The 15,044-nt window shown below is 33.9% G+C and overlaps 1 protein-coding gene across 16 annotated transcripts in view; it reads left to right on the top strand.

Annotated features, from left to right (window-relative positions):
* LOC105465636 (EYA transcriptional coactivator and phosphatase 4) overlaps nt 1-15,044 on the top strand; it is a 280,315-nt gene that overhangs the window by 127,545 nt on the left and 137,726 nt on the right. The window contains exon 1 of one of the 16 annotated variants that reach the window (XM_024787877.2): nt 3,832-4,719. The exons of the other annotated variants lie outside the window; for them this stretch is intronic. The gene's annotated coding sequence lies outside the window, so the exon portion shown is untranslated. Of the gene's footprint in view, nt 1-3,831; nt 4,720-15,044 lie in introns of those variants that run through there. 16 annotated transcript variants of the gene reach the window in all.

Consider the following 15,044-nt stretch of genomic DNA (forward strand, 5'->3'; position numbering starts at 1 on the left):
CTGGAGAATGGATTGAAGAGTAAGTGGTACAAATGGGGAGTGTATCGGTTGTATCAGGGGATTTTAATTTATGGAGGTGACTGAGTGACAACATGGAGAGGCCAATGCCATCGAAAGATTATTTTTATTACTTACATTTCTCAAGAGGAAGGGGCACTTACGTTAAATGTAAGTCATTTTATTATTTACATTTCTCACCGTGGGGCACATGAGGAAGAACTGGGTTTGGTCAGGAGGCAGAAGGAGGAAGGGAAAGCCTGGGCCATAGCCTTTACTGGGGTTTCTATGGGAAAGGGAAGAGCAGAGGAAACAGTTTAGGACTGGCTAGTTTGAGTAATTTCAGTGGGCTCTGGGCTGTAGGGGTGATACCTGGTTGTCTGGTACCTGGCCCTGGGAGATTTAGGGAAGGGGACTTGCTGACAAACACAATGTAAGAAAACACAGTTTTAGAGGAGAGAAACTGCTTAGGGGGCTACTGTAGTAATCCAAATAGGAGATGACATTGGTTTTAACTAGAGAAGTGGCTGGGGAGATGAAGAGAATGAACAGATTTGAGACATATTTTGAAGCCTGCATCAATTCAATTTGATGATGAATTTAGATATAGTTTGTGGAAAGGGAGGACTCAGTGACTCCAGTTTCCAGCTTTACTTAAATGAAACATTTTGGACAGTAAACATAGCATTGGTAGAGAAATAATAAAGAGTTTAGCCCTGGACATCTTCAAGTTCCATAAGGCTGTGAGATTATTTATGTAGAGATATAAGTTAGGCAGGAGAGTGAGAGAGTTTAGAACTAAGAGGATAAATTTCAGGTGGTGATAAAAATTTGGGAACCTACAGAATATAGACAGTTAGTTAAGGAATGACACTAGATGAATTATCCAGAGGGAAGTGTAGAGTTTGAATGACTAGGGGAAGATCATGCATTTGTCCACAGCCCTACCTCCATTTGACCTACTTCTCTCTTTTAAATAACCATCTTGGCTTCTGAATGTACGTGAGTTTGTCAGCCTTAATAGGCAAAGAAGGAAGACAATTAAGCAAATGGCAAGTTAAATTATTGCATTGATTTCTACATGCTATTTGTTATATGGTGGCATGGACATGATCTGTTAAGTGTTTAACTAAAAATAGTCCCTTAGGTCTTGGATTTTATATTCTAATGTAGATAACACATCAGTAACCTGGCTAAGGAAGCTGTGGTGGCTGTTTAGTTTTGATTGCATGTTGTCTTTTTCAAAGTAGCAAGTTAGGAGCTTATTGAACATACAGAAATTATACATTTTTTTTTCTTCCTTCTCTAACGCTTGTCAGTAGTTATCAGAATTACATGACTATACTTTCTTCTCCCATGTTGGCTCTGTTTTATCTCTTAATGTCAGATATCATTTCTTGGAATCATTCAGGAAGTTATCTTAGAGTTAATTTGCCAGTAATGAAGAGTGGCAAGAAATGCTGTAAAAGAATCTGGAGGTATTTCACAACTTTGGAGATGAAGGGTGCTTGATAGATTACTAGACAAGTAATCTTACTAAACTGCTCACCAAGTGCTTCCATACCCCGGATCCTCGGGTCTTCTTCCTATATCTGTGCAACTGAAGCTACTGTGTTAGCTTACAAGTAGGGTAAAATCTCAGACTTTTCATAATTCTTGCCACCTACTTACGTGTACTCATGCTGAGGAGAGTAGATGACATGAAGAAAGGAAATACGTAAGCAGCTTCCTTGTGCTAAGGGTTATGGTATGGAGAGGGAATAGACAAGGTAAATATAAAGGATGCTCTCCATGAAACTGCAGTAATTAATTTATTTTCTTGATTTAAAAAATATGTATATATGTAGCAAGACTTCTACCAAACTTAACAGGTGTCATGACTAAGTCTTGATTCGCATATTACTTTGAAGGATATTCATGCATCCAACAAATACCAGTGTGGCACTCCATTCATGGAACACACGCAAGTCACTGCTGTTTAATGTATCAGCTGTCGATAGTTCATAATTGCTTCACTTTTATCAGAATGTGGGGCTGACTGTCATCGATTGATGGACTCAACAGCACTGTATAGAGGTTTTGGAGGTCTGGGTGCCATTTTCAACATGTTAAAACAAGGGAAATTAAGAATTTACCCATAGTAAGGCTGTACTGATTTTTAAGAATATCCAGTTCCTTTGATTTTGGCTATCTTATTAACTATTAATAATTTGTACCTACAGGATGTCATAATAATTAGCAGCATTGACTGATAGCTATATACTTGGTTTTAAACATGGGATAATGCAAACAGTTATTGTTAAATAAAATGTATTTGGAAGATGGAGTCTTTCGGAATGTGTGGTTCATGTTCAAAAATAAATACTGGCACTCTGAGATGGAAACCTCTATGTTTGTCCCCAGGTCACATAATTAATTGGTGGCAGTATGCTGGAACCAGTAGGGCATCCCAGTCATCTCTGTTTATAAAATGTTATTAAAAATCATCTATGCAACTATAGCCTACTTGGTTATAACAGTACAAGTAAAAGTGTACCATTTACTTCTATGTTTCTAGGAACGCTTTGGTGTCCTGGTGTAAGCTGAGATAAAGATTATATTTATCATCAGAAAAATTGTAGTTATTTGTACTCTTTAAAAATTGAAACTGCGAATGACATTTGTTTTCATGTTTATATTTATAAAGTCTTCACCACACTTTGTTTCTTGTCCCTACCTCACCCCTCTTTAAGATTAGGGAAGAAAATTACAATCCACCCAGGCTTCTTTAATGCATGAAGAACTTACTTCTTCTCTCAGAATTTTAGGCAAGGTTCATTGGGCCTCTATTGTAATAGGAACAGACATATATTTTGCTTCAATGAATGTTTCTTGAGCTCATAAGCATTTAGAAAATATTGAATGACTTACAGTTCCTTAAGAAAGTAGCCATTTTAAAAAGCATATTCAGTTAAAAATATAATTTATACAATACTCAGCAAGCTCCAACTCCCTGAAAAGATTTAGCTGCGAAGACATTATTTTCAGTGATCCTAACCATACTAGGAACAAAGAATTGCATCTGTCAAAACGGGATCTCTGGCGCTCTAAAATAATCCACACGTTTTATGAGCTTTGATAGAGTCAGGCAACTCTCTGTCATATTAATATTGTAGTGGCATCAAAACCTGGGCTGACCATGTGCTGCAGGTGGAATGCTCACACTCACCCAGTTCTGCAGCAGAAGCAGCTGACACTAGTAGGGAGACAGCGCCGTCTTCAGTTCCTAAGGCCACTGGGGCGTCTGTGTTCTGTCCAAACCTGAAATAGGTAAATGATTCTTCATTCAATCCTCCCTTGATAATGAACATGACCTCAGTAAATACCTGTGCTACAAATTACTCAGATGCAGTATTTACTCCTTTACTCTTTTCCTGTATCATTTAGAGCCAAACTGTAAAGATTATGAGAAAAAAAGAAATAAACTCAGGGTTAGATAAACAAATTAGAGACAGGAAATGCTACATTGAAATACTGTCTGAAGAACTTATGAAATGAGTTTAATCTTTCTTTTGAGATCTGTAAGACATTTTTGAAGGGATGAGAGGTAAGAGTTGCATGATACTGCTTTCTTTAAAGAAAATAATTATTTTTTGTAAGTTATTAGGAAAAAAGGGAATATTAATATCAGATAAGAGCATTATTATCTGATTTTATTATCTGATCATTAAGGATTACTCGCATTATCCTTATCTCTTGAATTTAGCTGTTCTTGTTTCATTTTCATTTCATTAGAAATTAATACATTCCTCTTTTGTAAACATAAAAGACTTTATTTTATAAATATATTACATAAAATGTTAACATCTGTGTGAGCATTTATAATTGTGTTCATCCCTTCAGTCTACCTCAGATGAAAATATATACAAAATGAATTAAATAAAAATGCCTGTAATTATCCTTCCATTTTGTTGACATACATGTGTGCCTGAGACTAGAAGAGAGTCCTGTACTTTTTGGAGTGAAGTAATAATGAAAGTGAAATCTTACATACCTCGTCTCTCATCCAAAAAAACGAGAACAAACAAAAATGTAAAATGTTGTTAGGGAACTTTAAATGAGTACCATCCTTATTGATATTAACTTGCCATAAAGTGTTTCTCCTACAGAAATGTTTTGCTTTAAAGAAATTTAAAGTAAAACTTGCTTTTTGAAAATTTAATGCCCCTGCATTAAATTTAATTTAATTCTGAGTAGTTTACAACACTGGGTTATGAATGTATCACCATGACAGCAGATTGCCAGAGTCTAGGAGTCAGGCGATGTGGCTTCATTAAAAGCACCTCCGGATAATGTTCTACGTTAGATTTCACTGAAAGACAGGAGCTGCTGATGAGGGTGACCTCTGACATCAAGTCATCTTACTATAAACAGAAGGCCGTGGAAAGCCATTGGTCAGAACCAAGAGTGTTTACTATCCAGGTCTCCTCCTAGTTAACCTACATAACTGCACTGCTCGTGGAGCCCGCAGGTTCACACCACAGCAAGGTGCTTTTAAGGCTACCTGTGTGTTGGTTAGAGACTATAAACCTCTCCGAGCATTCCGTAAACCTCTACCCAGGTTTCATTCTACTGACAATGGAGACTGGAATTTATTGGCTGTTGAACTTCACACACACGCACTACAGAACTCACTTCCAAATGCAACTGGAATAAATTTCAGGTTTGGGGATTTTGAATGAGGTAAGTTGCATTTAGGTTTTGGTTGAAGCATTATCATTATTATTATGTTCCATGGGCAGTCACACATTTAAGTGTAGGCAGTTCTATCTCAGAGAAAAATATTTTTCTTGTTAAAATAGTTGTTTAGATTTTTTACAGTTTTTTAGCACAAGGGTGATAGAAGAAACTTGTACATAGGAATTGAGTAAGCCAATCAATTAGAGAAAAGCCCTAATCTGTTTATGGCTAAAGTTTGAAATACACTTCCTCTTTGTTTACTTTATAAAATTCAGCTATTCAAATTACATTATGTTAATGTTGGGAGAAATGCAGGTAACATGATAAGTGATAATAGATTACATTTCACTACAAAACTTTAACAGTCAACTTTGTTTTCCCCTAATAGTACATGCTACTGCAGGATTTTAAAACACTAATACCAGCTATTTAAATGAAAGGCTTTTTTTCTGCATAATTTGTTTTGAAATTTTGTGCTGAATTTGAACTTTTCATTAGAATATGAGGTGTAGTCATCTCGATAAATATGTCATATTTTTAACAGAATGAATGTTTCCCTCCATTCATGGAACTATTTTCTTCTGAAACCATAATAGTAAGGTCAAGTTTAATTTTAACTTTTTAAAGAATCCTAAAGTTTTCAGTGAGGTTTACCTTCCTTTAGATGTGTACTGAGCATACTTTGATTTAAAACCTTGTTGTGGAAGCCTTTGGTATGCTTTGGTTTAAATTATTTAAATATATCTTGGTGTCTTTCTCAAGAAGAGAAAGTGTAAATTGCTGTTTTGCTGCATCAGAGGGTTGAGATGTGGGAGACTTGTCACAATAATAACATTATTTGTTTTGTTTAAGACAATTGAGGGAAGCTTTGCTGTGTTGGGACTGTATTCTTGTGAGAACAACACAATTCAGGTGGAGAAAATATTCTCTGTTCTAAGTATTTGTGAGTACTGATTTACTGTCAGAGGTAGATAGTTTAGGGAACCTGCTGGAAGAAAGGGAGGATAGATTATCCCAGTCAATAAGTTTTCCTGTTTGGTTTACAGGGTCTACTGAGCATCAGTCAGCACTATCCAGTCCTACTTCTTTTCTGAGTTGTAGGTACTATTTTCTGAAATACTCTGCAATGGAATAATGATGTTACACTATCTTATTTTGCGTTTTGTTTGTTTTCTAACCGAAAGTTCACTAAACCACTAAAATATTACTTATCAAAAATGACCAATAAATGCAAATACCAATAACCATATAATGGGTTCTAACTTTTTGCGGGAGGAGGAAGAGAGCCAGAGAGACCAATTTTTTTTTTTTTATCTCTACTTTGGTTTTTCTCTTTTGTTCTCCAAGTTCCTTATCAATAACTCTTGTTAGCAGTTTCAAAATTGTATGATCTAACTTTTTGATCCTGTAGCAACCCTGTAGAGGAAGGTGGTTGTGTGAGTCCAGAGGCGGCACATATTTTGCTTTAAGGGAAATGGTGCAAACCAAATTTAACAGGTAATGCAGCTGTTGAAGAAATAGAAAAGCCAGATGACTTCCTCCGTGTATTAAGGAAACCAGGATAAATTGTCCTTAGAACCAGCTCCCAGAAAGCCATTTTAATTGAGGTCAAAGAGGAAGAAATCATGAGTATATCTCAATTATTTATTAGGTTTACCTGGAATGAGACCTTCACTACAGATATACCTAATCTATAATTCCCATACTCTTTAACCCTTGAGCATTCCTGCTGTATGAATCCCTTTTACATTTAGACTGCAGAGTGTATTTGTTTATGACAGTCCAAAATTTAGGGACATAAAAATTGTGAAATTAACTGACTAAATTTTACTTTCATCTAAGGAATAAGCTTCTGCATCTAAAAAATATTGTAATAAATTTCTTAGTTTTAGTTGAAGTTACACAGTTAATGATGCTGTTTCTTCTGGCCGCATACTTGTATGTGTGAAATGTTTCACATAGAACTATTTTCTCTTCAGCTTTTAGTTTACAGGTAATTTAAATTGTTTTTTAAAATTTGACTTAATTTGAGTATTTCTTCTCAAACAAATAATATAATTTGCATTCTTGGTGTGTAAATTATGCTACACTCTGTGTTTTATTAACTCTGCTGATGAAGAATTTTATTTTAGGAGTAAAACCTGAGAAAAGGTGATTTGTAATCTCTTTTTATAATAATGGTTATAGAACAGAGATTTAATATAAAACTACTTTAAAATAGATTTTAAAACTCAAAAATGTTGCTACAATGTTGTGGAAAATATCAGATTCAATCCAGCATGCTATGAATACATTTTTTCTTATTGTATAAAGTTTAATTTTAAAAATAGAGAACTTAATGCCAACATTCTTGAATTTTCTCTTTATAAATGTTGCTATTTTAATGGAAGATCAAGAAGATAAAATATGTAAAATTCAAAAATATGCCTTTTTTACACTCTTATTTTATCATTGTATTGTTCTAGAAATATTTATATTTTATATAAATTAATCTACAGATAGAGATATATGTTGTTAAATTTAAAATTGCTTTTAAAATTTTGTGTGCATTCTATCAGTTATTTTTTAAAGTTGGAGAATTTCTAATTTTTTAAAAAGTGATGGTGATACTATTGGGAACATTAGGAGAGTTTTTATATATACTTTGAAAATGTTTTTTAAAGTTTAGGCGTATGTATGTACTTATACAGACATACACACACAGGTGAACTTTAACAAAACTTTTGCATATGAATTGAACAATTTTATATTGCTAAGTGAGACAACCTTTATAGTTAATTATTGTTCAAATTGAAAAGGTTAGTTATTTCTACTTACTAGGCAAATAAATGATGGTGTACTAGAGTATATTACATAATGATTGATATTTTATGTTTGGAAACAAATGATATGTAACTCTGCCCTTGGCCAAATTCTTTTGAAGTTTAATGACCAAGATGAGCTGTCTTTGTTAAGTGGTAGAGCACTGGGTTGTCTGGAGTCCTGTTGGGCTTGGCAGATCTTGATAAATGGGTGAGTTTTTCTTAACCTTGTGGCCAAAGCATTCCAATATCTTAAAAGAAAAAAAAAATAGAAAGATATAGAAGATGTTGCCAAAAACATGAGCAAATTTTCTCTATTTAGAGGACTAGGGTAAATTTTTAAGATGATTTTTAAAGCAATGTTTGTGAGAATTCACAAATATTCACTTTAATGGAGGGAAATCTGAAGTTTCTGATAGGTAATACTGCTGGAATTCTTCTTTCCTGGTTCAGTGCGAAGCTGCACAGCAGTCAGCAATTTTAATTTAGTTGCAGAAGATTCTACCAAATTAACATTGTGATCATTAAGTGATAATTCTTTAATTTAGACTAAAGTATTTCATTTTGCTCTTTTTGTTATTCTAATACATTGTAAAGCATTTATCCATCTTTCTTGTGACAACCTGGGACGGCAAAGGAACATATAAACAAAAGGTGTAAAGAAGACCACGATATATGAGGAAGTATCTCTTTAGGTGTTTGTTTATTGTGCACATTTGTGAGAAAAAAAAATTCTTTTAGTGCTTATGTATAGTATTTATGCATAGTATTAAGGCTGGACAGTCTAGTCTTTTTTCCAGTCTTAGAGTGGGGGCTTTCATATGAGCTGTAACATGATATGTTAAAGCATCTTACTGTTCCTTTTGTGGCATTTTTAAGTACTGTGTTAGCTTTGCCTGCCCCACTGGGTAATAATGAAAAAATATACCATTAGAAGGAGTTTGAAATTTTCCTAAGTAATTCATAAAGCCGATATGGCATTTATGGCAGGTGAAAAAGGACTGTGGCATAGCTAAGGAGAAAATGCGCTTTGGAATTTTAAAAGTTAATGTGGCTTGACATTTGGTTTAATACTTACATACTGTACATATATAATTGTACTTTGTTTTTCTGTTATTGTTGCTAAGTTGCTTTTTGAATATATTCAGCCTTGCTGTGAACTCTCAAATCATTTGGAGGCTATTGTGACAGTTGTAGTTGATGAAGAGTTATAGACTATAGGAGTTTTTCCACTTAAAACATAATTCCTCCCTAGTGCATGATTTTGTCTAACCTCCCTCCCCCAAACCAGGGTCCTGGAAGGCCCTCGCATTAAAGGCCAGAAATCAAGTGAGATCTTGCCTGTGACAGCCCAATACTAAAGGAGTAAAATAATTTCGGCTTCAGGTTTTTGGTGGTGGATTTTTATTTATTAATTCTCTAACTCCACTAGTCTTAATAGGTATGCTATTTTGTCTGCTGTTGCGCTTAAAATAGAGTATTCAATTGTATCTTTGATGCGTAGCAGGTAAAGAAGGGTTATGGCAGGTTTTCTTTGAATGGAAGTAGATGCAGACTTCCAGGTATGCAGTAGAGTCCTCTCACTTTTATAGTAAATAAACAGTGTTTTGGGCTTTTAGAAACACAGTTTTGGGGTTGCCAGGAAGAAGCTTGGTTAAGGAATGAAAAGAGGTTGAAAAGTGATACAGTAAGAAAATGTAGGAATAAATAGACTTCCCTAACTACATGAAAAGAATTTCAGAAATGCGTACATTTTACAGCTGCAAGATCTTTGTTTCTAAGGAAAACAAAGAAACTTTATTAAAAGTTTTGTATTATTTAATAATTGGATTTCTACAAACTGTATTTCTAAGACTTTAATTTTTTGACCACCATTTGGCAAAATGACATTTTATTTTCCTTGAAAAGCCTCTCAAATTTGTATGAACATGTTAAGACAGAGAGGTAGGTTTTGAAACTCTTGGTGACAACTCTTGTGTTCCAAAGATTTAATGTTTCGAGATTTAAAAGTCAAGAAGTGAAGTATAACATATGTGAAAGAGGCCGGGCGCGGTGGCTCAAGCCTGTAATCCCAGCACTTTGGGAGGCCGAGACGGGCGGATCACGAGGTCAGGAGACCGAGACCATCCTGGCTGACACGGTGAAACCCCGTCTCTATTAAAAAATACAAAAAAACTAGCCGGGCGAGGTGGCGGGCGCCTGTAGTCCCAGCTACTCGGGAGGCTGAGGCAGGAGAATGGCGTAAACCCGGGAGGTGGAGCTTGCAGTGAGCTGAGATCTGGCCACTGCACTCCAGCCTGGGTGACACAGCGAGAGTCCACCTCAAAAAAAAAAAAAAAAAAAAGTGAAAGATAGAAAATGAGTCATATTGAGAAATGTTGACACATTTTTAGCCAGGTGAGAAAGTGAATCTCCAAGTTCATATCCCTATGGGCCTAGCAGTACACCAATCCTACGATGATCTTCACAACATAAATCATATTTACTTGGATCCAAAAATAATCATAGGTTATCACAGTAAAGTGTACATCTTGTGGGAAGTCCTTGAGTGGTACTAAGTTTTAAATATTATATTTAGGACATGAGCATATATTTTCTTTCACAAGTATAGGTAACTAAACTTTGGAATAATTTTTAGTAAAAGCTTATATTGTAAACATTGTTTATGTTTTGCCTATTTCATGTATTACATTAGAACTCAATTTTTAAATTAATACCTACTTTTACATTTTTTTATGTTCCTTCATACATTCCTGAGGTATGTAATAGGAAAGGATATATGTAATAGAAAAGGATATATTTTAATTCATATGTATTCAATGCTGCTAAATAGAAACCAGGATGATATAGGGCAGCCCATTAAACTCTCTGTATCAGTCACTTATCAATGTTTTAAAAAATTAATGTGATAAGGGCCAATCAATTGAGATGCATTAAATAAGAATATGATTGCTATTCCTAGAATAAAGCTGGAATAATTATTTCAAATACTTTTAAATTCCATTATTTAATTTAAAATTCAAATATGAACAACTTGTATTAGAAAATATGAAAAATGTCATATAGCCATGAATATTTCAAGAAGTCTTTTATTTTCACTAAATTAGAAGCTAAAGGTAACTAAAGTTAGATACCATTCTGATTTATCAGGCAATAATTTACAACAATTTTATTCAACCTAGTTATAAAATTCATTTTATAAAGTGTACATTCATGTAAGACTCTAGGCATTGATATACTACAGTTTTTTGAAATAGATATCACTTATTCAGTCAGATTCACATCTTAGAGTATTCACATTTGAAATACCAACAAAGCCAACAAATCTAAATTGTTGTTGACAGTAATTCTGTATCATTTTCTATGTTTACAAAGAGTTTGGCATGCAATAATCTGTAATATAATCTCCATTTTTGGAAAGAAATATTTTTATATCTGCTTATCCATGTTTTCCTTAATCTATAATGCATTTAATCTAATTTACATTACGTTTTATATTTTCTATGCAGTTCACTGAAGAAATAGTCTTATCATCCATAAGAATATGTATTAATAAATTATTCATTACATAAGCAAACTTTCATCTGTGAAATTTTTATCTAGAATTTATAGTTGCTGAATCCTCTTTTATCAGTGTATAATATGTCCTAAGACTCATTTTTGTTATTTTTATTAATGCTCATTTCAAAACAAAATGAAGTCCCAAAAAAGATCTTTTGAAAATGTTTTCTTACATTATTCTATTCTTTTTACATGTTTTTGTCTCATTAATGTTTCAGGATTTGTAATCAGAATGATTCACTAGAAGATAATTGGGATAACCGAGCCCAGCTATTTTAGAAGATGATAGATATAATAAAAGAACCTTGCTCTTATTTGCAAACTTTTTTTATTAGTTAATTCTCCTCAAAAGATTGTGAGCTTCTCAAAGCAGCTAGTGGTTTGGAAACATTAAAAAAATTAAGGTTGATTTTTATATATTAATGTAATAGTCATAATTCAAAAGATTCCAGAAATTATGGCATTTTCTACATATGTTTTCCAGATATTGAAAGTATTATTCTCAATACCAAATCCTACATTCTTTATAATTTATTTTAAAGTATACTTTATGTTACTCATGTAAATACAACCTAAAAAACTTGAGGGGTGAATAGTATTGTGAAGGAAGAGATGCATAGTATTGTGTAATAAGAGAAATTATATTTAAAAATAATTGTCTGACTAATGTAATAATATTGACCAGTCCTCTCTACTCCTTTATTCTGCTTTATTTTCTTCTTAGCAATTACCACTGCTTGCATTGTATTTTTTATTTACCAGTTTCTTTATTTCTTGTATGTCTCCTCCACTACAATGCATGATCAGGGCAGACAGGTGTTTGCTGGTCTAGGTCAGTGCTGTTCACTAGAAAAATGATACAAATCCTATGCGTATTTTAAATTTTCTAGTAGTCACACTCGAAAAGTAAGAATCAACAGCGGAAATTGTTTTATTTAACACAGTATGCCCAAAATATCATTTCACTCTCAGTATCAAAAATACTAAGATATTCTACTTCCTTTTTTTCATAGTAAGACTTTGAAATCTGGTGTGCTTTTACGCTACCAGCACATCTCAGTTCAATTCAGCCCTGTTTCAAGCTCTAAATAGCCACGTGTGGTTAGTGGCTCCTGTGTCAGACTGCTTACGTCTAGTTCATCTCTGTGGCTGGAACACTGCCTTGGATATCTCAGGCATTCAGTAAAGCCTTGCTGAATGAGCAAATCTTGATATTTTGGACAGAAAAAGAAACAACCCAGAAGTTGTTTTTCACATTAGATTTTTTTTTTTTGCCTGCTTTTGGGGTAGTGATAGCAGTGGATGCTACAGATATCTGGATAATTTTTTTCAAAACTACTATTTATTTTGCCTACATGGAGTTTAAATATTACTAGTGCTTGGTAAAAACTGGTTACTTCAGTAGTCTAGTTTAAAGGATCCCTTTAATGACTGATGTATTGTAAAAGTTACTAGTAGGTTCTTCTTTGAAAATTGTTCCACAGAACTTTAATTTCCACTCTTAGTTTTAAATGGGAGATATTAGTCAAGGGTACAACATTTTACTTACGCAAGGTGGGTAGTTCCCAGAAATCTACTGTACAGAATAGTGCCTATAGCAACAATATAGGCAGTACTATTGTATATTTTAAAATTCACTAAGAGAGTAGATTTATATTAAGTTCATACACACACACAATTTGGGAGGAAACTTTTGGAAGTGATGGATATGTTCACAGCATAGATTACAGTGATAGTTTCACAGGTGCATTCTTATCTCAAACTCATCAAGTTGTATACATTAAATAGGTCTACCTCTTTGTATATCAATCATACCTCAATAAAGTGAGATTTTAAAAAGAAAGAAAAGTAAACTAATAGAAACAACTGGCAAATGTAGCATAGGAGAGAATGAAAGGATTGATGTGTGGCCTTAAGTTGTAATTCCAGCCTTGCTAATGTTAGCTGTGGGATATTAGGCAAGTTATTGAGCCTCTTTGCACCTTAGTTTTCTGGTTTTTAAGAGGAGGATTTTATTCATCATACCTGTCTTCATACATTAAATGAGATTATATATATACATAGTCTAGCAGAGTGAGTGGGAAAGAATATTTGCTTAATAAATGGCAGTAATTATTATTGTTATATAATTGAAATCAAATTTTTAAATATTAAGATGTTTTGATCTTCATTTTGAACATTTTTAATTCATATGTTTATGAATTTTAGGTTCTTCATAGGTTCTGGTTAAAATGCCCTCATAGATCTGAATTTGAAGTCTGCTACATAACTTGCTTGCAGGTTAATGTTTCTGCTTCTCAGTGTTACTATATGGGAACTGGGAAGAAAATTGTATATATCTAAGCACTGTGCCTGGCATGTAGTAAACACTCAAAAATTTTAGCTATTATTCATCCATTCCTTCATCTGAAAAATTTAGAATTTTGATATTTGTGTTTTCATTGAATACTAATAGTTACTTTTCTTAAAATAGTTAAACATTTAACTCCTTTTCATGGTGCTTGGAATTTTCCTGTATTTTTATAATTTCTCTGAAGAGATACTGCATAGGTTAAAGTTCATTTTATTGCAGCAAGTTGCATTCATTTACGCTATCCATCCTTTCTCTCTTGGTATGTGTGTGTGTGTTGTGTGTGTGTATATATATATTTCTATGGAACAATTTTCAACTTTTTTTTTTTTACTTGCCCACCCCCTGGTGTGTCTTGTGAAAACTAGGATTTGAATTTAACTTTTTGGCATGAAATTCTGACTCATTTCTTGGCCTGCTTGTTTTCCACTTTATTCAAAAACACATTCAGAAGTAAGCCTGGGGTAATGGTGCATGCCTGTAGACCCAGTTACATGGAAGGCTGAGGCAGGAGGATGGCTTGCACCAAGGAGTTTGAGACTGTAGTGTACCATGATTGCACCTGTGAATAGCCACTGCACTCCTTCCTAAATGATAGTCATTGAAGGTTCTATATGTTTTGTAAGAATATTCTTATGTAGCATATATGGTTCAGCACTTGCCATTTAATGAAGTCTCAAATGGAAGAGTGTGTTCAGATTATCCATTTGCCTCTAATTCTATGATCAGAACACTAGAAATATGTTTATTGATGATTCCTTTAACTCCTCTACCTTAATTCAGAAATAAGATAGGGTTTTGAAGTAATTTGAAGATGTCATAAAATAACCTTTTTTGTCTTCGGTATATCTCAACTTTCTTTTCAAGTACAGTTAAAAAGATCTGATAATATTCTAGTTAATACTTCAATCAATTACAATATTCTGTCAATTCTATCTCAGAAGTGTTTGTCAAAAAAACCCTCTCAGTTCACCCCATGGATCCTGTCTTAATTTGGGTCTTCACCATCTCTCATTGACAGATTGAATGGTTCAAAGTAGCATTTGGGGAGAACCTGCTCAGGGCTGGGGATATGATGAGCAGAGATCAATGCCATCTCTGCCTTCATGGAACTTCTACTATCCCTTTTGTTGCATTAGGCTTTTCCCAACTTTCAGCCCTCACCTCATCCCCCTTCCACATTAGCTTCTATAGCATCTCTACCCAGTTTGTTTTTTTTACAACCTTTCAATGGTCTTCATTGACCAAAGGTTAAATTCCAAACTCTTTACCATACATAAGGGCTTCATAATATGCTTCCTCTGGCAAACTTCTTGACACTGAAATTCCTACCATTTCCCACATGTAGTCTTTGAAGACTCAATTCAGAACTCACTTTCTTCATTGCCTTTTCCATCTTCCTTTGGCTGGGTTAGTTTGTTATATGAACACTCACAATACTTTAGATAGACTTCCCCTAGAGTAGTCGTGGTATCCTAAATATTATTCTTCTCTCATTTGATCATGAACAAATGAATGAAACCCCTAAAAATAACCACTCTGATAAATGGTTATTTTAATATATAAAGGAATTTATAATTCCTTCCTTCCTTCCTTCCTTCCTTCCTTCCTTCCTT

Source organism: Macaca nemestrina, chromosome 5 (assembly GCF_043159975.1).
Source record: "Macaca nemestrina isolate mMacNem1 chromosome 5, mMacNem.hap1, whole genome shotgun sequence".
Lineage (NCBI taxonomy): Eukaryota > Metazoa > Chordata > Mammalia > Primates > Cercopithecidae > Macaca > Macaca nemestrina.